Source organism: Corvus kubaryi, unplaced genomic scaffold, assembly GCF_017639235.1.
Source record: "Corvus kubaryi isolate FWS band 111438036 unplaced genomic scaffold, C.kubaryi_AGA036_p1.0 133, whole genome shotgun sequence".
Taxonomy (NCBI): domain Eukaryota; kingdom Metazoa; phylum Chordata; class Aves; order Passeriformes; family Corvidae; genus Corvus; species Corvus kubaryi.
The window spans coordinates 41,052,343-41,074,920 of record NW_024580667.1 but is presented as its reverse complement, the minus strand read 5'-3'; the positions used below and the strand labels follow the sequence as shown (position 1 = coordinate 41,074,920).

General features: G+C 34.7%; 1 long non-coding RNA gene across 2 annotated transcripts; it reads left to right on the top strand.

The window, feature by feature from the left end:
- Positions 1–4,090: 4,090 nt before the first annotated feature.
- Positions 4,091–22,247, top strand: LOC121671778. 2 transcript variants are annotated; one of them, XR_006018602.1, is made up of 4 exons: positions 4,091–4,181; positions 6,638–6,720; positions 18,217–18,411; positions 20,192–22,247. It is a non-coding gene; the product is annotated as an uncharacterized LOC121671778 (long non-coding RNA). The 2 variants fall into 2 exon arrangements; XR_006018601.1 differs by lacking the exon at positions 6,638–6,720.
- The last annotated feature ends 331 nt before the right edge of the window (positions 22,248–22,578 follow it).

Below are 22,578 nucleotides of genomic sequence, written 5' to 3'. Positions count from 1 at the left end.
TCTTTCTTTTAATATCTCTTTTTCAGTTATTTTTTCTCAAGCTCTATTCTTTTTTTTTTTTTTGATGATATTTCTGTTGCACTCATTTCACTTTAGAATTTTTAAAATTTAATTTAATTTTTTTTTGTTTGCACTATCCCGCTTTTCTAAAGAAGTCTTGCTTGTGCAAGCACCATACTTTCTCAACTGTCTATCTCTCTCACATCAGTAACTTCTGAATCTGATGGCTCATTAACCAAAGCTGACAGAACAGTGCAGAGTCTTACAGATAAGGCATTTCCCAACAGGTTTGGGAAAGTTGGCAGTTGGCCGGAGGGCAGAGATCCAAATCTGAGTCCTATCAAATGAGAGGCGGTTCCTGCTTGACCTCATTCTGAGAAGCAGCAGCCGAAGATGTTGGTGCTGCTCTCAGCCAGCCCCGTGCACGCTGCAGCTTGCCACCCTTCCATGCTTGAGGAATAGGGGTGGGCGGCAGCCCCAGACACGAGCAAGGGAGGAATCTATGCCAGCAGTCTGCAGACATTGGGCAGCTCCTTTAGTTTCTTTGCTCATTAACTTTTATTTTTTCCTCTTCTTCCTACACTGCCAGATTTAAGCTGAGCCGAATGCTTTGACTCTGCAGAAAGCTGTTACAGTGCTCAAACTTTTGGATTTGTCCCTGATATTCATGACAACTGATGTTGATGACCAGGTCTATTCCCCTGTGTACAAAACTGACTTATTTACTAATGCTGGATGAGGAAATAAGATAGAATTATGGTTACCAAGTCGATACTTTTAGAATTAAAGGTCCTAACTTACTGCATAAGAGAAGCCAAGCCACTAGAACAGTTTCTAAAAGCAGGAACATCTGAATATCTGTGTTTTTATTGTACCAGAAATAAGAACTTTATGTTGTTTGATTTTTTAATATTTGTCTTTATTTTTAACGGTATTTAATAATCTTGTTCATTCCAATCAGTGAAACAAACAAACCCCAAGTCATCTGTCACAACAGAAGAAGCACGGTAGGAGAAAAACCATGCACAATGTACACTAAATTGATCGGGGAAAGAGAAGCTTCAGCTAAAGATACATGCCTGAATCTTCACCTAAAGCACATGCAGCACAAGAAGTAAGCAAGAAGGAAACCCAGGTAACAGCAAAATCTATAAATTCAGCTATTAAAAAAAAAAAAAAAAAAGACACCTACCCTCTCTCCCCCCCTCCTCCCCACTAAGAGAATACCACTAGAAGGGACCAAAACTGTGTTCTCTGCAGAAAACAGCACAAGTACACACACAGATTGCTCTCTTTCAAATTCCCAGTGGCTTCACCAAACTGCACTTCTTTTTCCACAATAGTGTTTAACTGTAGGTTCCTCACATATCCTACTTAAATCCTAATTAATAACTTAGATGATACAGACTCTTGTGTCAGGCAGCAATTTTATATTTAAGCTGTATATACCAGAGGTGGCATATAATTAAAATTCCTTACACTTGGCCGAATACCATCGCTGTAACCTGTTTATAAAGAGTGGGCATAGTCTACTCCTCTTCCAGTTACTCCATTTTGGAAAAGATGCATCGAAGTATTTTTAAGATCCCATTTTATTCAATATTCAATCCAGGCAGTATAAGTGAGGTGTATACAGAGTATGTCTGAAATCAGATGCCATAAGAGAAGTATGCAATATTTTGTTCACCTTCTGGATCACTTTATGGTTCACCTGAGAGCCAGACAACTTCATCTAGATACATATGAAAGCACTGGAGAAGCTCCAGAACAGGGAAAGACCTAGTAAGTTTATGAAAGATCAAGAGATGAAGGATGTCAGTATTTACTGTGTTTTGGAGACATCTGTGGCCTTTAGTCTTATCCATTTTCACCTGAAAAAAAAAAAAAATTCATTGCAAATTAAGTATTATTTAAACAGTGATCTCTAGATCTGCAGAAATAAATGAGAATATACCTGGAAAACAATACTGAAAGCAGCCTCTAAAATGAGATGATCAGGATCAGGGAGTAAATATATAACTTGCATAATCAGTGCCTTGGAGAAATGGTTCCTCAGTTAGTTCTCTATTCACACTTGCCTCAATAACTCTTAAGTCCTCCCTCCCAAATACCTGGTGTTTGTATTCTCCTTTCTGCCATAAATAACTATCACTGATTTTTTTTTTAATCATCCTATTCTCTACTACCTTTGATCCCAGTTTATCAGAAATGTCCATAAGAATGAATTAATTTATTAGACTTCATAGCCACCAGTTCTGCTAGCATCACCTACAATTCTGAATCAAAGTAAGACATCTTTTTTAAATATTGAATTTTTGATATAATATACATGATTCTAGGATGACCACTGCAAAAAGGTTGTCATAATGAAGCTGCTGAGAAAACCATGGTAAGAACTGTTTTAATTTAATTTCTAAAACACTGGAAAGCCTGAAATTCTTCCTAAAATATTTCCTCTATTTACATTTCATTTATCTACTCTGAAATCCAATAAATGTATTTTCAATAGTCATAAATTAATCTAATCCAGATCATATCCTTAAAAATTAACTCTTTTAAATTTCATACATTTTTCAAGATCTGATGCATTCATTCAAACAAGTGATACACTTTGGAAACCAGCCTTTCTAGATTAGAAACAATGGCGCATCTGATGCTCACCTAAAAATCATAGGAAGTAATTTGGAAGTAAGCCTGTGTGATCAAATTCTAAGGTAAAAGAGATGTGAAACTTTGTTAGAAAATAATTAAATCCATTGAATTTGGATTTTGTATTTAAAGCTTAATCTGGTTGTAAAACTAAAGCAAATGAACAAAGATAAAACTGAATTTAAAAAGCAACAACAATAGCCCAAACCAAGCCACAAAACAGCCCCTTGAAACTAAACAAGAACACCATAAAACCTTCAGGGCACTTTATCAATCACTGTGCCTCCAGCTGAACAAAGCTCTCATTTTATCTCCAGCAACAAAGGCAGGAACTACTCCCAGTAATTTACATGCTTGCAGTTTACAGTTGTAAAATGTTCATTCCTATGTTCTTTTAAACATTGGCTCTTTGAAAAGAGATCATTTTCCTCTTATAGATCAAAAGAGCAGGAAACTGTGTATTGAATTTCAAAAAAATCTTTCTGCTGGAGTTTAAGTAATGACTAAATTAGAAGTCATGAAGTAATAGCTTTATTCAGTTGCTGTTACTGACATCAGTCTGTTGACACCCTGAACTGAATTACCTCTTGTACAGTATATTTGTGTGACTCCAGCAAAACAGCCATGGCTGAAACTTGTTTCACTACAGAGTCAGATATTAGCCTAAGTGCCTGGAAATGCTCTTTGCTGACTGTTCGTGATCTGGGGCCAAGAGGGAAAAATCACTGCACAGTTTAGCTAGAAATTCACATGCCACTGGGGCAAGCACAAGAGGCACTGACAACTGAGGCATTCCTCTTGTCAGTTGTGGAACAACAGGGGAATTGAGAGTAAAGATCATGGTATGATGATCTCACTGTGACCATAATTTAGATTTTTGTTTTGTGTAGGCCTGAAAGAGAACACTTACAGCTGAGAAAAAACTTTGTGGGAGAGGAGAAATTATTTTTGAATAAAATAGCTCATGCAAGTTCTTTTTTTTCTTAAAACTGAAGTCAGCCCCAAAACCACAAAGTCAAACTTCTAATGTAGGCTAAGTGGTATGAGCATTAAGTACTACAGAAACACAGAAATGCCATTGTGCCAGTAAACCAGAAACTTATCTACATTTTAATTAAATTAGGGAATTTGACATCCACCTTTTCAATTATTTAATAAGCATATTTTTATATTAAAAATTCTATACTATAGAAGTGACTTCCTCTCAGGTAAGGAGAGGTACACCACAAAATAACTTAGCAGAAGCCCCTTTTCTCCAATTAAATACATATGATGGGGAAAAACTAAAAAAACAAACGCCTCTGAATTGCAATATAGTACTTGGTTTGCAGGGGTGCTACTGCTTTCCTTGGATCTTGCTTCTTTTTTCTCATTGTCAGTCATAAATTGTTGATTTTTTTAAACTGTGGAGTTGTATAACATTCTTATGTAAATCTTTCCTTATCCTCCAAAGCAGCAGACCTCTGCTGAGAAGACAAGCAATACTGCAGTGCTCTGCAACAAGATTTCAGGGCTTGGGATGTGACCTCTGGGTGAGTACATTTTAACCAGGAAATTTGATTGTCATGCATGGCACCATTAGGGACTGCTTCTCCTTTGCTTGATTTAAAAAGACACAGAGCAACTCCTCCATAAAGCTCAAATTAGTATTGCCTATCTTGGAAAATCCTGCTCTGAATTCCCAAAATTATATAATGCCAGGTTTGTCACCCTTCACACACAGCCACACTGAAGAATATGGTTCAGGGCTCAGACAACCCGTTGAGCAGTGCCACCATTATGACTGACTATGCTGAGTCCATCAATCAAACTTTTTACGCAAGGCATTATCCTCAACTGCTGAAGTAGAGGCTAAGAAGTGCATCTTACTATGCTGTAATAATTCTTGAGGTTTAAAAGCCACATTTCAGGAAATGCTCAGAAGTTTACTACATTTACAATGAAGAGGAAAAAAGACGTAATAACAGTTCTCAGTCTTGCCCTGCTCATTATCCTATATTTTTGATTCATCCTTCAGAAGCTGAATAGCTTGAGACAAAGCTAAATAATTCTTGGCATCTGATTTAGGTTCAGTCTTCCTCCAGTCCTTATTAGTGTTATATTTCCTTGCTTGAAAGGGTACAAACAGCTTAGATTGCCCCTTAATTCATTCCAAAGCATGTTAACCTTAGAGACATTTATTTGAAATGAGTTGGGAAAAAGTACTCTTTCCTTTTTTCTATTTAGCTATGATGTTTATCCTCATGCATTCTGTACTCTTAACTGATCTTAGAAGAAGAGAAGAATACATCAAATTAATCTGGAGGCTTCAGCCAAATCAAATAATTCCCATCTCACAAAATATGCTTTTAGGGTCTGATTTTTAATTTACCATTAGAAAACTGTAAATTGTCCATTAAAACCACTACTGAGGGGAAAAGAAAAAGTCAAATGAATGATTTTGTAGAACTTATTGCCGGAGTTATAATTATGTCCTCAGAACATAATTATTTAGAACTTTTGCTTTAGTGGATCCTCTTAATAGGCAGAATTATTAAGATTCTTAATTAATTAGCATCAAGCTTTTAACAGTTTTAATACATAACTTTGGAGACAGAGAGGGGTCAAGGTAAGGCCAGGACTTTGTAGCTTAACACGCTCTTTTCTTTTGAACATCTGGGGTGTCACTAGTTTTGACAAGTAGCTTTTTTTAGCAAAACACAAAAGCTTCCATGTACAAGCCCTAGAATTATTAACATGCATTTTGATGAGCAAAAGATAGAAGATTTTCAAACCAGAATCAATGTTAACATCATGCCAAACTATAAAAGTGTGCAGGTTTGATCATAAGAGAATGACACAAAGCACAGTTCAAACAGTCTAGCCAGTAAGAATATTGCCAATAGTGTTGCAGAATCATAAAAGGCAGACATCTGAATATGAAGCTTTCAGTTAATTTCCCAATATCTCTTCCTAAGTTTCTCAACAGAACTGAGCAATTACAATAAATGAATAGCAGTGTGAATGAGGTCTCAGGTTTAGGAGAAATAAGAGGGAGGTTGTCACTGGTGAATAATATAGAAAAGCAGAAAATGAGATTAAATTGTGCACATTAAAATATTTGTCATCATCTGAAAAACAATAAGCATTATTGATAAAATGGCATGGGTTGGCAAAACTCTTATGAAAACTCCAAAGGATTTTACAATTCATATACCAGCTTCAGTACCTCAGTCAATGTTTTTACAATCTAATTATCTAAGGTCTTATTTTGTTTTGCTGCTTCAAAGTACGTAACATTTCTATTGATTTTAGAAGTGTCACTAAACAAATTTCTCTCACAAGCTGATCTTCCATGAGTTGATGATGCAAATCAGTAACTCCTGTGATTTATTGCATTTCTCTTGGACAATTTTTAGAACACAACAGGATATTTCCTGGAAGAGTTTTTTCACTGCCTTTTAAGGGAACCTGTCTCAAAACACCTGTCTCAAAATAATTTCAGTAAAATTACAGTAGAAAGGTGCAGTGTCATGTTGATAAAGGCTTACACACTTTTTCAGAACTGTGATGGAAAGATACTCCTCCATTCCCTTTTCAGGATTGCCCTATTATCAAGCTAGGGGATCATCATTCTTGCTATAGCCTTTCTATCTGTATTCATTAATGAGTATTTGACTATTCACAAAACTGACTAGCATTTTTCTGGGAGTTTACAACAAGGCACTGAAATGAGATTCAGCCATAGGATCTTCATAAACATATTCTGGTTTTCAAAAGTGGGGAAACTTCCTCCCAGATTGCTGCATAGGAATAATAATGTTATGTATGGTATGTCAGCCCAATGGATGTTTAGTTCTTCTGCTGTATAGGGACTGCAACAGAAAAATGTAAGTATAGTTAAACTAACAGTGATATAGTTTTTTTTTTCAAATATTCAACTATCACCTTATGACTGGAAAGAAATTGAGAGTGGTTTACATGTTATTTAATTATTCTTTACCTCAAGGATAGCATTCCAAGACCTAAATGATATTAGAAAACAAAAAGAAAATTTACATCAGAAGAATACGACTGAAAAATCAAGTCCAAGTAAGGAAACATGACATTATTTAATTATATTTGAGGTATTCTTCATATTTCTATCAATTGTTAAAATAATTTGTTAAAAAAATAATTTTTCCTCCTTATAGTTCATGCTTATATTGAACTAAGTTATGCTAGGAAAAAGATACTGTTTTCCAAAAGATATGGTGCCAGAAAATTATAAAGATTATATGCAAACCTTACTTTGACTACTTTAGAAATGAAACTTAATATTCCCTTTCCTTCAGTCCTTCCTTTCATCCAAAATCTACCCAAAAGATTTTTCTTTGCTAAGTGCATCTATAAATATGAAGTGCCATATAAAAATACCCTGCAATATATGTCTGAAATGGAAGAACTCCTTCATATTTCAGATATTTGTCACTGGAAGATTAGTTCAAAACAATCATATCATACTTTAACCGTTGACCTTTCTTTGGTGATGGAATGCTTTCTCTTTAGGACTTATCTACAAATGAGACTTTTAGTGACCCCAGTACATCATGTCTGCCTTATTACTGTAGTTAATGGTGTTCTGAGGACTCCTTTTGTTCTCAGCTCCACTGTTTATTCATTTTACCCAGGGGTCAGTTCTTGCTCAAACCGTCAGTAACTGCTGAAAACATCTTCACATTTTATTTTGAACCAGCTGCTGATTCTGAGACAAAAGGCCCTACGTGGAAATACTTAGCAGTGAAGAGCTGTAAAAAATAGTTTCCAAGCATATGTTAGAGGAATAACGTAGGGTTTGACAGAATTATTTCCTAAGATTTATAGTAGAATTGGACACTGTTCAAAAAAACAAAGGTATTTTACACAGAAATAGAATAATAATACAAACCAGGGCTGACTATTATATTTACAGGTACAGTGATATCATTCAATGAGTTCTCTATTTTTTCCAAAAGACTGTGTTCAAAAATTTTTCTTAAAAATAGCAGTGTTTTCTAGCATTTTGTACAATTCTGAAGTGATGAATTTTCCTGTAAAAAGTAAAATCAAAGGAAAGTGATTGAAGGGTCTCATTTTTTTATTGAAACCCCATAACTGAATAGTCTTTCTGTTTCTTCAGTTACACAGGTTGTCTGATTTTAAATAGTGAGGGAAAATATGTCTGCAACAATAAGCTTAATAACAAGGTGATAGAAACCATGTAAGATAAGGTTTCTCATATAAATCAAAGGGAAGATATTTTAAAACTATTCCTTCAATGCAAAAATAACCCCATTACTCTGGATCACATCAGGCCAAATGTATTACTTACAGCTCATTGAAAGGTCAGACTAAATACCACAGGCATAGAACTCCCAGTCCTAAACTGTCTGGAAAGTTGCCTGAGTAAGGACTTTAGCTTTAGTTTTAACCTAGGCATACTTAAGAGATGGATTCAGCAAAAATTTCTATGTCTATCAAGTGAGACCCAGATGAAAAATACCTCTAAGGGCCCACATACTGATGGGTCTGAGGAGATGGGTGTTCTGCCCTCATGTTTTTAAGACCACCTTAGTAAAAGTGCCCTTGCCAAGGTGGAGCATGATAATTACTAATTGTCTCCTGTAAGGTCCCAGAGGAGGTTGCTTAATGTTATGTGTAGCACATCAATTCAATCAGGGCCAATGCAGGAGGGTGCTATAACAGCAGGAGGCATCACTTTCTGTTGGGCTTCTGCTCTAGGTAAATTCAGCAGCACAACAGCTATTTCCCCTGAAGTTTGTTGTCTCCTAGAGATTGCTCGTGTTTAAAAGATGGGCTTCTGAAATAACCAGAGCGAAGCAATTCTCTCCCTAAAACACATCTCTGATAATCTGCTTTTTGCCCTGAAACATGATTCTCTTCTTACTTGTTTATTTTGACTGATTTATTACATATCCCTTAGGTGAGAGAAAACTGACAGTTCATGGACTGCAAAATATTTTATATGTTTAGAAGTGCTGGTTTACTGAAATGTAAACAGTTAAGAATGAAGTATATTTTAGCAAGAGGGTTTTGTTTGTTTGGTTTGGTTTGGTTTGGTTGGTTTTTTAAGGGCAAGAAAGAATCGCAGAAATGTTGGCATTTTGCTAACACTTTGACTTTTAACAAACTTTAATTTTTTTACTTTAACTTTCCACTTTAAAACATCTGTCATAGCAACTAGAAAATTTTTAATTCATCTGAAAAGTATTTTCTTCCAAATTTTACTTTGAAAATATTTGACATTTAATATTTCTTTAAAAAAAAATACAGTATTTGCACTGAAGATACAATTTTTATCTGTCTGTATCTATTAAGAGAAGAAACAATACATGTGTTGTATTATATATTCCTTATACACACATGCACAAATACAGGTACACACACTTGAAAGCAGCTGTGTGAAGAAAGACTTGGGGGTACTGGTGGATAAATAAGTCAACATCTCCTGGAAATGGGCATTTGCAGCCTGAAAAGCCAAACATGTTCTAGAATGTGTCAACAGATGTGAGGCCAGTAGGTTGAGAGAGGTGATTCTGCCCCTCTGCTCTCCTCCTGTGAGACCCCACCTGCTGCATCCAGCTACGGGAGCCTCAATGTAAGGACATGGACCTGTTGGAGCAAGCCAGAGGAGGGACACAAAGATGACCAGAGAGGTGGAGCACTCCTCTTATGCACACAGGTTGAGATTTGGGATTGTTCGGCCTGGAGAAGAGAAGACTCTGAGAAGACTTTACAGCAGCCTTCCTATACCTAAGAGGGCCTTATAAGAAAGCTGGAGAGGGACTTTTCAGAAGGGCATGTAGTAATAGGACAAGGGGAATGGCTTTAAACTTGGTCTCTTAGAAGGTGTCACTGTCTCTGGCACAGGGCTTGGAACCAGATGATCATTAAGGTCCCTCCCAAACCAAACCATTCTATGATTTTATGATTCTATTAAAAAAGTAAAAGAAGACTGAACTATTTTTTTCATAGATTAAGTCATCTCTCATTCTTACTGACTACTGCTGGGGCAGCAGAGTAGGCAAAAAAAAAAAACAGGAACAGCAATGGCATTTTCAGTATTGTGTTAGGCAATTCTGTTCAGAAACTTCAATTAATTTACCATAATGATAAAAAGTATGAGAAGTGTTTACACCTCCAGTAGTTCTTCCCTTGAGGAGCTGCACGGCAAAATTATAAGCCACACAGAGACAAGTTGCAGGATTCATGACAGACAGAGAGGGAATTGTCTTGTCAGTCTCACAAGTCTGAGGATTGCAAACGGAATCTCATCAAACGTAATTTCTATTCCGCTTTGTACATCAAATGCCTCAACTAAAATTCCACATTCTACTGTGACTGAATGCACTTGCTCCTTCTGGACAGCTGCATTCCCTGAGCCTTCCAGTACTCTGAAAAGGTAACAAAACTGTCTGTAAGAATTAAAAGTGAAAGATGAGATAAATAGTGGAAATTTGGTGGCTGTTAGTGCTGTGTTTTTGCCTACCTAACTGCAAACAGAGAAAGACAGGTTTCTTTAGCTTGCTTTAAGCATCCTTTCATCAAGACCAATGTACTCTTTGGTGACATGGTGGGGAATACTTGATATTACAATAAATAATTGCAAGAAAATACCAAAAAGACAGCAATACTTCTCCATCCTGTTTTGCTTCTGTTTTATAAAGGCTTTAACTTTTTTTTTTCTCTAGAGAACAGAGTATTGCTCAGTTTCTTGTAGATGTGAAATTTACCTGAGGTGATCTCAGTTGCTATCAAAGGTGCAAGCTATCTTTAAAATCACCAGCAATACCAAATAATGCAATGTTTACATGTATAGTAATTCCAAAATGTAACCTGGACGTTGCCAGGAACCCTGTGACGGGAGTTAGCAATGACGAATTTCACTTTCAATCTAGTTGAGCAATGGTGGCTAAGCAGTGTCTAGCAGGTCATGTGAGGTTGGGACCAGCACATGTATGTTTATGTTTCATTTACTAGAAAATGAAATGGGATTTCCTGGTGATCCTAACTAGTTCTGATTTGATAATTTCTAGCTTTGTATTTAAGTCTATGTTCAGCAGTAAATCCCATGATGGTCTGACAAAGCCTTGGAAACAGGCGGCTTCGCAGCAAATGCCACCAATGGCATCTCTGTCATGTAAGGAGAGAAGATGTCACTGCTTAGTTCTCAGTGATTCATATCCTCTCTGAACACAGGAATTCTGTGCTTCTGATTATTGTTCTGTGAAAGTCTGTGTTTTTAACCACAAGCGAAACTAATTCTGATTTTCAGGAACCTTGCACAGATAATTGCTAAATAAATGTGCATACATTATATTAAAATGTATATTCATATTAGTTAAACATGTAAATAACAATGAAATATATAAAAAAGAAAGAAACAAATAAATCGCTCTTCACTAATAATGGAAAACACAAGCAAGAGAAAACTATGGTAAGCTGGAATCAAGATTTAAAGCCGGTAATATTAGTGTAAGGGTTAAAAAATTAACTTAATGTTATCCTAAAAGACACATCTGGAAAATTCTGTGGTTATTTAAACCTGAAAATCCAATTGTATTAATGTATGAAGATGTATTTTCAACAGCTGCAATTTTAGCATGCAGATAGTTTGAGTTTCTCGGATGTCACAAAACCAACTATTTTGAATGAGAGCTTAACTAATTTTGCATTTAATCATAACATACAGCTGTTGAGATTTAAGACAGTTTTTATTTAAATTTAGCTTCTGCTGGAGTGGAAGTGTGAAGAAGATACTCTAAGTGTGGTATGTCTTAAAATGACACATTTTTAGTATGAAATATGACATTTAAAATGACATACTTTTAACTAATTCATAGCATAAATAGCAGTCCTAAATGCTCAGAATCTTTTCTTCAGAAGTTAACATCCTCAGTTTAGGGAAAATGCAGAATGTGCAACATATGCTCATTTAAAACAAAGGGACTTATTCAAAGCTTGTATTGACATCTTTTTGACATTTGACATACAATATGCATGAGGATAACATTCAGATTGCTAATTTATGGATGAAAAAGTTAGAAGAAGGAAAACCTAAGGTTGCTCCAATAGTGCTAAATCACGTGTCGTTCTTATCGATTGTGTTGAAAAATAAATTTAGCTGTCTTCCCAAACACTGACAACTAGAAAATGTTTTCAAAGTGATCTTTTTTGACTGAAGAAAGCATATCGTTCTACTGTAAGTGTTTTGAGTTTCTTTTCAGGCACTCAATTCTGCTGCTACCTATTTATAAACAAGTATCAGAGCCCTATGAGAATAATCAAAATGAACAAAATGCACTCTTGAATGATTTCAGTTGATTATACCAAGCAGAAACTTGGCTGAGAGGGTCAAGTGTCTTAATATGTACTCAAAGTGCTCAGCAATCTGGAATAAAATTACTTTGATCTTTGAAAAAATTCATAAAAGGGGAATGAATATTGCTAGCTGCATAATTGTATATTTTTCCAATATATGAATTTTTGCTGAAAGATTTTAATAGAGGTCTGGAACTTCACAAGATAAAATTAAACTATTCACAAAAAAAGCTTACTTTCTTGTAATCTAAGCAAAATGTCACAGATCTATAAAGGACACTTAATATTTAACCACATGTAATTATACACATTATTTTCACAACATGGACATTTGCTTAAAACATTTAATATCTTGTATGAATTATTTTAGATACAAAGAAATGTATGTGTTTTGTTCATTTAATGCTAATGAATAACTGACAAAGATAAAATGTTGTTAATCTGTTTCCATTTATAAAACATCAGTGCACAAAACATATTTGGGCTCTGTTTTCTTAGCTATCTAGGACATCATCAGCCATGCAGAACCATACGTCACCAGAAACAGTTATAAAGTATCGGCTCCTTATTCCTTTAGTGCTGAGGAGGGAAAAAAAAAGCTCAAAACCCAAAACTGAAAAACTTCAGGAACCTGAAAAAGTAAAACCTATATTTTATACATTAAATGGATGTCTTAAAAATTTCATTTTGTGTGTCCCACCAGTTTTAAGTTGAAATGTTGAGATTTAAGTTTCAGGCAACCTAAAACAGTTTTTGAGTTACTTTCCTTCTTAGAACCATAGGCAGACCTCTTAGGTCCCTGTTTGAACTGAAAACTAAACATCAAAGCCACTACTTTGTCGGTATGGCTCCTCTTCTGCTGTATCAGAGACTCTCCACAGATTGCTTTCCATAGGGATGTACATCACCCTAGAAAAAAGAGCAGTTGCATAATTAAATGGCTCAAAGAATTGCCCCAAAAAGGAATTTGAACAGCATGAGTACTACACATTTAAAAGTAGAATTTAAATTCAGATCCCTAAATATTGATGTCTATGAAGGAGTTCTCTACATGAGATATAGCTAAGTATTCATTAGCTCCAAGAAAGGTTTGCAGAGATGCCAGGCTCCCTATATGCTTAATCAAAGTTGGTTATGTCACCCCTAGATTAGAAGGCATCCACTCATACAAAGTTTTAGGTCTTCTTTCAGAGGTGCCAAGTGTTGCAATTCCAAAGCATGAGTTTGTAAGGATGACAACTTTTAAATAAACAGTTTCTAATCTCAGGAACTCAAGTTATTGTTTATCAAATGTATTCATACAGGGCAGTAAGAAGCGCTAACAGTCCTTAGGTATTTTTTTCTCCTTTTAGACAGATTAATAGAGAATATGCTTGTTTGGGGAACCTACAGGAATGATTTCAACAGTATGTGCATTATTTGTAGACAGTAGTCTTTAAAAATTCTAATTAAAATAACTCTTATTGAAAAATGTGTTGCCAGACAACTTTGCCCAGATAAAAAATACATGCTAAACCCACACCTGAGGTAGTACTGCAATACATTAAAACTAAAAGAAAGAAAATGTTTTCTCTCTGCGGGTCACAGTTTCAGTACTGAAAAGTATTCCTTTTCCCTTCCCCAAAATAACATTTCACTATTTCAGCTAAAGAATCAGATTTGCATCAGAGAATTTTTGTAAGGTTAGACTTCAAGGATTTTTTTAAGGGTGTGTATTCTACCTGTGAGTTTTTAAATTAACATGTTAACATGTTGCTTTGCTCAAGAAAAAAGCACAGACAAAAAAAGTGATAAAATAAGTACAGTCCTAAAATACATTAGTGAAAAAGGTATTGCATAAGGTTGAGCTGGAATATCAATTTTAAAAACACAGCATTGAATTAATAAGATAGGAAGAATTTTCTTCCATGAGTTCCTAAGACAAAGGTTTATCACTTGCTTGTTGAGCTTGACTAACTGTGAAACAAGTAATTTCACCTCAGAGACAGCAGATCTTTAGAATTTACTGTGACACCCCGACTTTCCAATTTTTAAGTCAAGTCCTCACCAAAGATGCTTATGATTCTTCTTTCCAGAACTCAGGCTCAAAATTTAAATGAATGTCAGAAGTGAAGTTTCAAATTTCCAGCTGGAACTGGACCAATTAAATTGTTCAGCTTGATTCTGTCTTTAAATTTCATCAGGGTATTTATGTTTCGTTAGCTTGCTTTACTGGCTTCATAAGATGTACTGCTTACAGTTAATGGAACAAGTTTTGGGGCTTTGTTAGCAGTCCTATTGTGTTTCCTGAACTGAAAATAAGTTTCTGGGGTGCTTTGATGAAGACAGAAGATTTTCAAAGAAATTTTTGTGGATTAAAGGGCTTTAAAAACAAGTCTATGCTATGTGTGCTGCGGAGCCAGAGAGTTGAGACTTTTATGCATCTGAATTAGACTTAAGCTTCATGAGAGCTCAGCCATTGAAGCCTGCAGAGGTTCTCTAGAGAACACTTCCAAAAAATTATTTTCCTCAAATCATATGCTTTTTATGGTTGAATACTGAGAGTCTGATTTTATTTCCTATGGAAATCAGGGTCAATGTGTTTTTTCATGTTCAGAGTATGACAGGCCCTGGAAGGTAGTTTCTCAATGTCTGCTAAATCCCTGCAGGGGATACTGTGGAAGGCAAGGAAAGGAAAAATCATTGAAATAAAAATGAATTTGCTTTTTCTGCATATTTTTCTGATTCTTAAAGATAAATCACTCTTTATTTTTCTATTGTATATTTATAAGGGAGACAGAGAGCATATATTATATTTAATTTCTTACTGACTTGATGACATTCAGACAAATGGTACTTTGCTTTTGAATTAGTTAAAATTGATTATTTCTGTGCATTATCCCCCAGTCTAAATTCAAAATGATAATTCTGCTCTAACACTAAGAATTACCTCAGGAGTGACTGGAACCCTTTTGATGAAGTTACCCCTGAGCCTAAGGTTCCCATCTGTGCTGCTGGTTGTAGCTGACACTTTGGACAATGACTCTACTCTGAAGTTCTTTGCCAGGAGTAAGGATTTCCCCATAGTGTCTTTGTCTATTCAACAAGAAGAAAAATCTTTTAGTATCAGAAAAGAGGGAAGAGGAAAAAGACTTAAGAATGGTAACTGTCCAATATGTCAAATGATGGCATAAAAAGACAATTTCCTTTAAAGTTTTTCTATGAATTATCTTGCTCTAGTATCATAACAGGACTTGAAAAACCTGTGATAATGATGATTAGAGTTTTATACTGCAAAATATGCATAATAAGGAATAATGCAGAAAAGCTTGTGTCTTTCGGACAATGATTTAGTTCTTACACAAGGTGTAAGGCTATCTGATATAGTGAGGGAAGAAACAGAGAGAAGGGGAAAGGTATTCTTCCAAATAGATGTAGAAAATAATTCAAGGAATTCAAGGTTTTCTTAAAAAAAAAAAAAAACAAAAAAAAAACCTCAATTTATTTATTCTTTTTATTTTAGAGGTTACTATTTTAAAATGTCAGCAGAATAATACTTTTAAAGCAACTTCTATGATGATAACCATGTCTCTGGTTAATAAACTGCCATGCTGAAGAATGAGCTCTGGTTTCAGAGCTGAATTTGGTCATAAAACCTGTGTCAAAATATTTAAATTAAAATATAATAATAATGAACATTTTCATTTTAAATTTGCCCTCTAAGAGAAAGGTACAGCTTCAACTTCTGAACTGAAATTTAGGTTTTCTTTACTCTGATTGGTGCAGAAGTTTCAGCAACTCATTTTTTGAACTTACCTATCAGAACAATTTTGTAACTAGGAACCCAAATTAGAGATCTCTGTGTCAGTTTTGCACAGTGTTTATGAAAGATTCTTTTAATGGAAGTCCTCAGGTCTAACCATAGGATATTTTGTCTGTGCAAAATAATGTGTAATGTTATCCACTTCCTTTTTCATGCAAATATTTAATAAATTCCTCAGAAGGTTCATACTTAAACGTATTCAGCTTTTATGCATGTAGTTGAATATGTGAGAGGGAAGGAAATGAAGCATGCAACTCCTAAATGAGAGAACTTCAATGAGATAATCACAGATTATACTGCATAAGATCTTTTCACACCCTCTTTCTACTGATTAATTTTCTAGAAGTAGACTTTAAGAGACATAATATTTTTCTTTGCCATAAGTAAACGATTAAACTTCTTAATATAAACTGTAATGTAACATGCACCATTTGAGCTTCCAAAATCAAAATCTAAGACATAAATGAAGTATTATAAAACATGCTTAATAAGTTTTTATTTGGCAGCCATTGGTCTCTATGTGTTGTACCTTTTTATTTTCACTTTATATACATACTTTTAAGTAACTATTTTTAACATAGATTTTAATATCCCAAGTATTTATTACTCATTTATTTGTTTCTCACACATAGACCTTCTTAATGATTACTTTATTAAAATACTTTTGTTCATGGCCTTTTCAAAGTTCTGCTAGTAATGTTCAGAAGCATTTTTAGAGTATTGATACCTGAGAAGAGCCTGAGCAAACTGAGCTTCCAGGCATTAAAAGCAGCATCACTATTTATGTTTAGTCTACCAGTGAAGGTGTATGTTAGTGATTTCCTTCAACAAATTCACTTAAGGTATGTAATACTTCCATCTCCAGCCAAAAAAAGTCTCATTTTAAGCAGATTTTAGTTTCAGTATGGGCAGGCCGAAACTTTCCTTGTGTATTCCTGGTGCTCTTGGAACTCGTTTTATTATTTAGATTTTTAATTAGAAAAATAAAGGGAAGCACTCTTTCTTTCAAGGATTTCTTCCATTAAACTAGTTGAAATTTTGGCTCAAACTATGAAGTGAGAATTTAGTCAAGTAATGGATACACTTGTTTATAATTTGAATGAGTAACCAGATGAATTTCCAGGTCACTCTTCAAGTGAACTGAAGGTAAACTTCCCAGTTCGTAATGTTTGCTATCAGCTGGCATATGGTAGCGCCTGGTACCAAAGTGATGCCTGAAAAGAAAGCAGCACTGTTGATTTTAAAATAACAGTTTTACAGTTTCAAAATAGATCATGAAAAGACCTATTCTTTTCTTGACTCCAGTTCAGAGCCCTCTCCAGGCCTGAAACAGTTTCTCCCTCTTTCATGACATTGTCAGAATTAAAACCTTCCTCCTTTTTAATTTGAGAAGTAAAAATAGTTTGAATACCACATCAGAAGGCAAATTCCACTCAGGAACACAATGAACTGTACTTTCTTTCATGGGTATGTTAAAGATAGAAAAAAAAGGCTAATAGTGATAAAGAAAAGGGATTTGAGTTTCTTCCTATGCAACTGACATCAAAGAGTGATTTTTGAAACTAAAATAAAAACTATAACACTTATAAAGTATTTTTGGGGTGTGTGTGAGAAAGTAAGATTTTTGTTCTACAGTGACACCAAAATAAAACAAGTCTCAATTGATCTGTACTTGATTGTTAGCTGGCTAATTCAAAGAGATTCTTTATTGACTTCATAACTCAGTAGTACTAAAGATACTTTGTCGTTAATACTGAAAGAGTGCTAATGCGTGTGTCTGCTTTTCAGACTAGTAAATATTGATGTTCACCTTAGCTGTAGGCACAGTAAGCGCCAGGACTTTTGATCTTCTTTCTTATGAGATATGTGTAGGTGTGTGTATAAGGTCATGACTTTCTGTGGCATGTGATGTGGCAGTTAATATTATAATCTATTGCATTCTGCTTATACACTCTATCTTATTGGATTGTATAGAATGTTTTTGGTGGAAATGGTTTTCTAAATATGGAATGGAAAACCAAAAAGTATAGCCTAACATGCTCTCTGATCTTAAACAAGAAAATCTAACATTTGGTGCAAATGTACAAAATTAGAATATAGTTGGTGTGTGTTTCATGGTGCAGATCTCCAAAACCAGATGTTCAGGCCTCTTGCAGCATCTCCACCTTCTACTCACTTTGCTAGAGATCCTAAAGGTTGTAATGTTGCTATCATTTTTTACTTTGATCATACTTGGTAACTTTAAAAGCTCTCTTTCTGGTCACATATCTTATTGGTATGTTTAGTCCTATGATGCTATAGATATAAATGCATGTTTGAATCCATTTCTTTTGTTCTATGTGAAGTAGATAATTATAGTACATAAATAAATCTGCAAAAAAGTACATCTTTATTGAAGAAAACCTTCTCATATCACGGTCCTGTAGGTATCTCAATATGAACAAATATTAGCACCCGTTTGGAACGTGAGGGAAGATTAGCAGGACTCTCTACAGAAGCCAGCTTGGACAGACTTAATAGCAGTATTTGTCACCAAAGCAGTTCATACAGTTGCTTCCTGGATCCTATGACAGTAAACGTTTGGAGAGTACAAAATCAGACTCTGTCTCCTCCTATACTGGGTAAGTAAATATCAAGCACAGGTTTGATTCTGATAAGGAAATATCAGATATGTTTCAGGAAAAAAATAAAAGATGTGGACACAGAAAGGGAAGGTAGATCTTTTAATTACACTGTTTTCTTAAAAGAAGAACTGCTTTTTTATGCTCACTTTGCCAAGTGAGAGAAAAATATAATTTCAGTATAAGAATAGCCCAAATCTACTATAGAAATGTAAATTTAGTAGATCTTCCATTAATTATTTAAAGCTGTTGGATTAAACAATACAAAGTAAGAGTTACAGCTGCTGTCTAACTCTAGTGTTAAGACTATGCTCCAATATGATTTTGCTACTTGAAAAGTATTTCCATAAAATCTTTACAGATAAAGAGAAATTTCACTGAAGATACATTATGAAATTTTAAAATTTATTAATGAAAAAAAGTATTTTTGTTCTAAATCATTCTTGTTGATTATAAATATAGTTTATAAAGTCCAGTGTTCTGAAAAGTGTTCAAAGAAAAGGAAATAAAACAGTTCAAATAATTATGCCTTGAAATTACTTCAGAGGCTTAGCTAACAAGAGTAAGAGTTTCCATGATATAAGCATGCATTTGCCAACCAAATGAGGGACTCATTAGAAAATAAAAACCAGATGTTGGAGCAGTCAGCAATGCACTTTTTTTTTTTCACAGAGCCTTTGATTATGCCAACCATGTAATTGTATCTTGATCCGTCCCACAACAGTTCAGATGTGTTACTGTACAGACAGCCATATATTTTTTGACTACAACAGAACTACTCTGAGTGCAAAAATTTAGTCATTATGTTTGTGCAAGACCAGGTCTGCTGCAGAGTTTAACAGTGAAGATTCAGAGAATTCAAGGGTCATGTGCTAAGTTACAATAAGTATGAACCAGTGTATGTGATGTTAGTTGAAAAGATTTTGGGATTTGATTGTGAGCACTCCAGATACTTCTTAAAATAATAGAAAAACAGGTGGAGTAACAGCAGTAGTTCTCAAACAACCAATCTGCAGATTCAAAAAGTATCAGTGAAATTTTTACTCTGTCATTTTTACAAATGACAGAAGGAAAGAGATGATAAGTATACCTGCTATTGATTCTCAAATTAAGAGAGAGTAAGAAGAAAAATCTTAAATGATGTGCATAGGAATGCAGAGGGAATCCTGGTTTCTGTGTTATGCAGAGCAAAAATACATGCTGGAATAAATAAAGGACTTTTATATGTCACAAAAAAAATCCCCACTGAATTATTTGGAGGGCAGGGTAATCAGACAAATCAGAGAAGAAACAATTCTGGTAAGTTCTGTGAAAACTGGAAAGAGATGGCAAAATGTGCAATATCAAAAGCAACATAAAAATTATGTCAAATAGGATGCTAGTATGTTTGGATTACTTTCCATGGTATGGGTGTTTTAAATTACCACCACATATACGAAATAAGATAAGAATATGACAAATGATTGAAATATTTAGCTACAGATTATTTATTATTCAAATTTTAGACTGTGTGAAATATACAAACATTTTCTAATGAGAAATCTATGCAAATAATTTACAAATGAATGTAAGGGTTCTACCTCTCAAAAAGATTAGATATTTTGAAATTTATGGCCATTTCTAAATCTCAGATCCACAGGACAGATCCTATTAAAAATATTTTAGGTTCTAATTTTATGAATTTTCTGTATTTGCATGTCAGTTAAATAAAAATATAATTGTTAAAAACTCTTTATCACCATGACTCCAAGGAATCAGTCCTGTTTTCAAATTTCTTTAGTTTTTCAGACATCTCTGCATCTGAGCCATGTGAAGTGATTTCCTGCCTTTCTGATGACAACGACTGCTGCTACTGTCAGAAAATAACCTGAATATAAATACTAGGAATAAAGAATATTCTTTTCACCTTTTCACCTTTAAAATGCATTTAATTTTATTTACCAAAAATACATGATGCTCTAGTGTAATTTAAAAATTCAAATAATTTGTCTTAAAGTGCATTTTAGTGAAACTCAATGATGCTTGAAATGTCACCAATGTAAATAACTTTTTGAAGGCAAATCCAAAGAGACTCATTTTACCTCTAAAAAACCTTAAATGTACATGGAAACCATCTGTGTTTTGTCAAAGATATTAAAGTACATTTTCTTGTACTGATTGTTCATCATCTGTGAACAATTCTGCTTTGAACTGCTTTGGATGATGGAATGAGGTACTTTTAAAACTCAGGACAAGAAAATTCTTTACCCTTTTTAGCAGAAGCAAATAATTTTCTTCTAAACGTTTGTAAATTGTCTGTTCTGAGTATCTACTTTTTAACATTGTTTTGCTTTCATTTGTTCCTTTGTGAGGACTTCAGAAACCAGGTTCCTCATAAAGTATTTGGGAGCCTTTGGTACTTATTTCCTTCCTTCCTTCCTTCCTTCCTTCCTTCCTTCCTGCCTTCCTGCCTTCCTGCCTGCCTGCCTTCCTGCCTTCCTCCTCCCCTCTCTCCCTCCCTATTTGGATTACAGCTATTTTGATGAAAGGTCCCACATTGAAACTTATGTCTATTTCCTAAGCAGCCAAATTAAGTGCATTTCAGCTATTTCTCCCTGAACCTTCTCTAGGCTGACCAGCCCCAGCTCTTTCAGGGCCTCCTGAGCTCAGATGTCAGATAATCAAGTCCCCTAGTCATATTCATGGTCCTTCACTGAACTGCCTTCAGCATGTCCGGATCTCTCCTGCATTGGGAAGCCTGGGCATGGACCAAGAAATCCAAATGTGTTCTCAGCATGGCTGAGCAGAGGGGAGGATCATCTCCTTTGACCTGCTGGAAATGCTTTTCCTAAGGTGACACGAGAAATCACCGACTTTCTTTGTGATGGGACACATTGCATGCTCATGTGATATTTTCAAACTATTGCTTCAGATCTGATTGCCTCTCATTTCTTCTACCCCAGATGCTGTTGGTGTTTTAGGTTTTTTCTTCTCCTGACCTTATATAAATTATAATTGTTAAAAACATATTTTCATAGTATTTTTCCTATTAATTGTAATATTTAATTTTTTTCCTGAATATAATCAAAGGAATAACACACAGAAACAAAATAGGTCATCAACGTGAACTAAATTACAGCACTCATTGCTTTGACATGTCCCTTTACATATGCATTTCTGCTACCTTACTGTTAATAGTGTTCCTATTTCTACCATAAACTTACAAAGTCTATCTGTGGGACTTCAAAGACTGCTTCTTTCCTGTATTTTGAAGACCATGTAACAAGGGAAATAAAAATGCCCTTTTTTTTTGCCTGCAGTAGAATACTCTTTCTTTAGGAAAAAATTATTGAAAATTCTGTTACTGCCTTGTGAAAAATCAAGGATGTTTCAAGAATTTTTATATAAGGAGTCATATAAAGATCTTTTTCAAAAACTTTTAGGGAGTCATTTAAACATAGGTAAAGTTTTTGTTTTCCCTCATATAAAATTCTTACATCAGACTTAAAAAGAATCTGGGTACGAAAAAGGAGCAGAATCTGAAAATGAGTGGATATATCTTCTTTTTTTCCTTTATTTTTAATTGTATGACTGCTAAGAGGCTCTTTTTTCATTTGTAAACAACAGTTAATCTGTGACATCTGTGAGAACCAATGTATTGTATAATTTAAGCAAACTTTGCATTCGTAATAAAAATGTTCCCCTCCTCAGGGTTATTTGATCTATAAAACTGGGTGAGTTATATATTCTGCTAATTTGTTTTACTAACCACTACAGAATATGTGCCATCATGTTGTGATATTTACTAGAAAGTGAGTTGAAAAATAAATGAAAAAAAGTCTGCTATTAAATCCTTATGCAGAGTTGATGTGGGTTTTTTTCACTTCTTTGTTTAGTTGCAATAGAAAAGGAAGTCATCCTGAAGAAGAAACAAATAAAAGAAAAGAAAATATAGAGGAAGACTCCTAGCCATCAGACACAATTAAATTCTACATACCACAGTTCTGGGGTTTTTTTTCAAAGACTAGTATTTTTGGGAGAAGATACTGTTCACAGCATAATGTTAATTTAAATGGGATGTTAGGAGAAGCGCCACAGTCTGTGCCTTTAATAATGCGTCACACAGTGCTCTGGAGCACTCCTGGGCCCTGAAATACAGCTCCATATCCCACTACCCTGTTGTAAAGG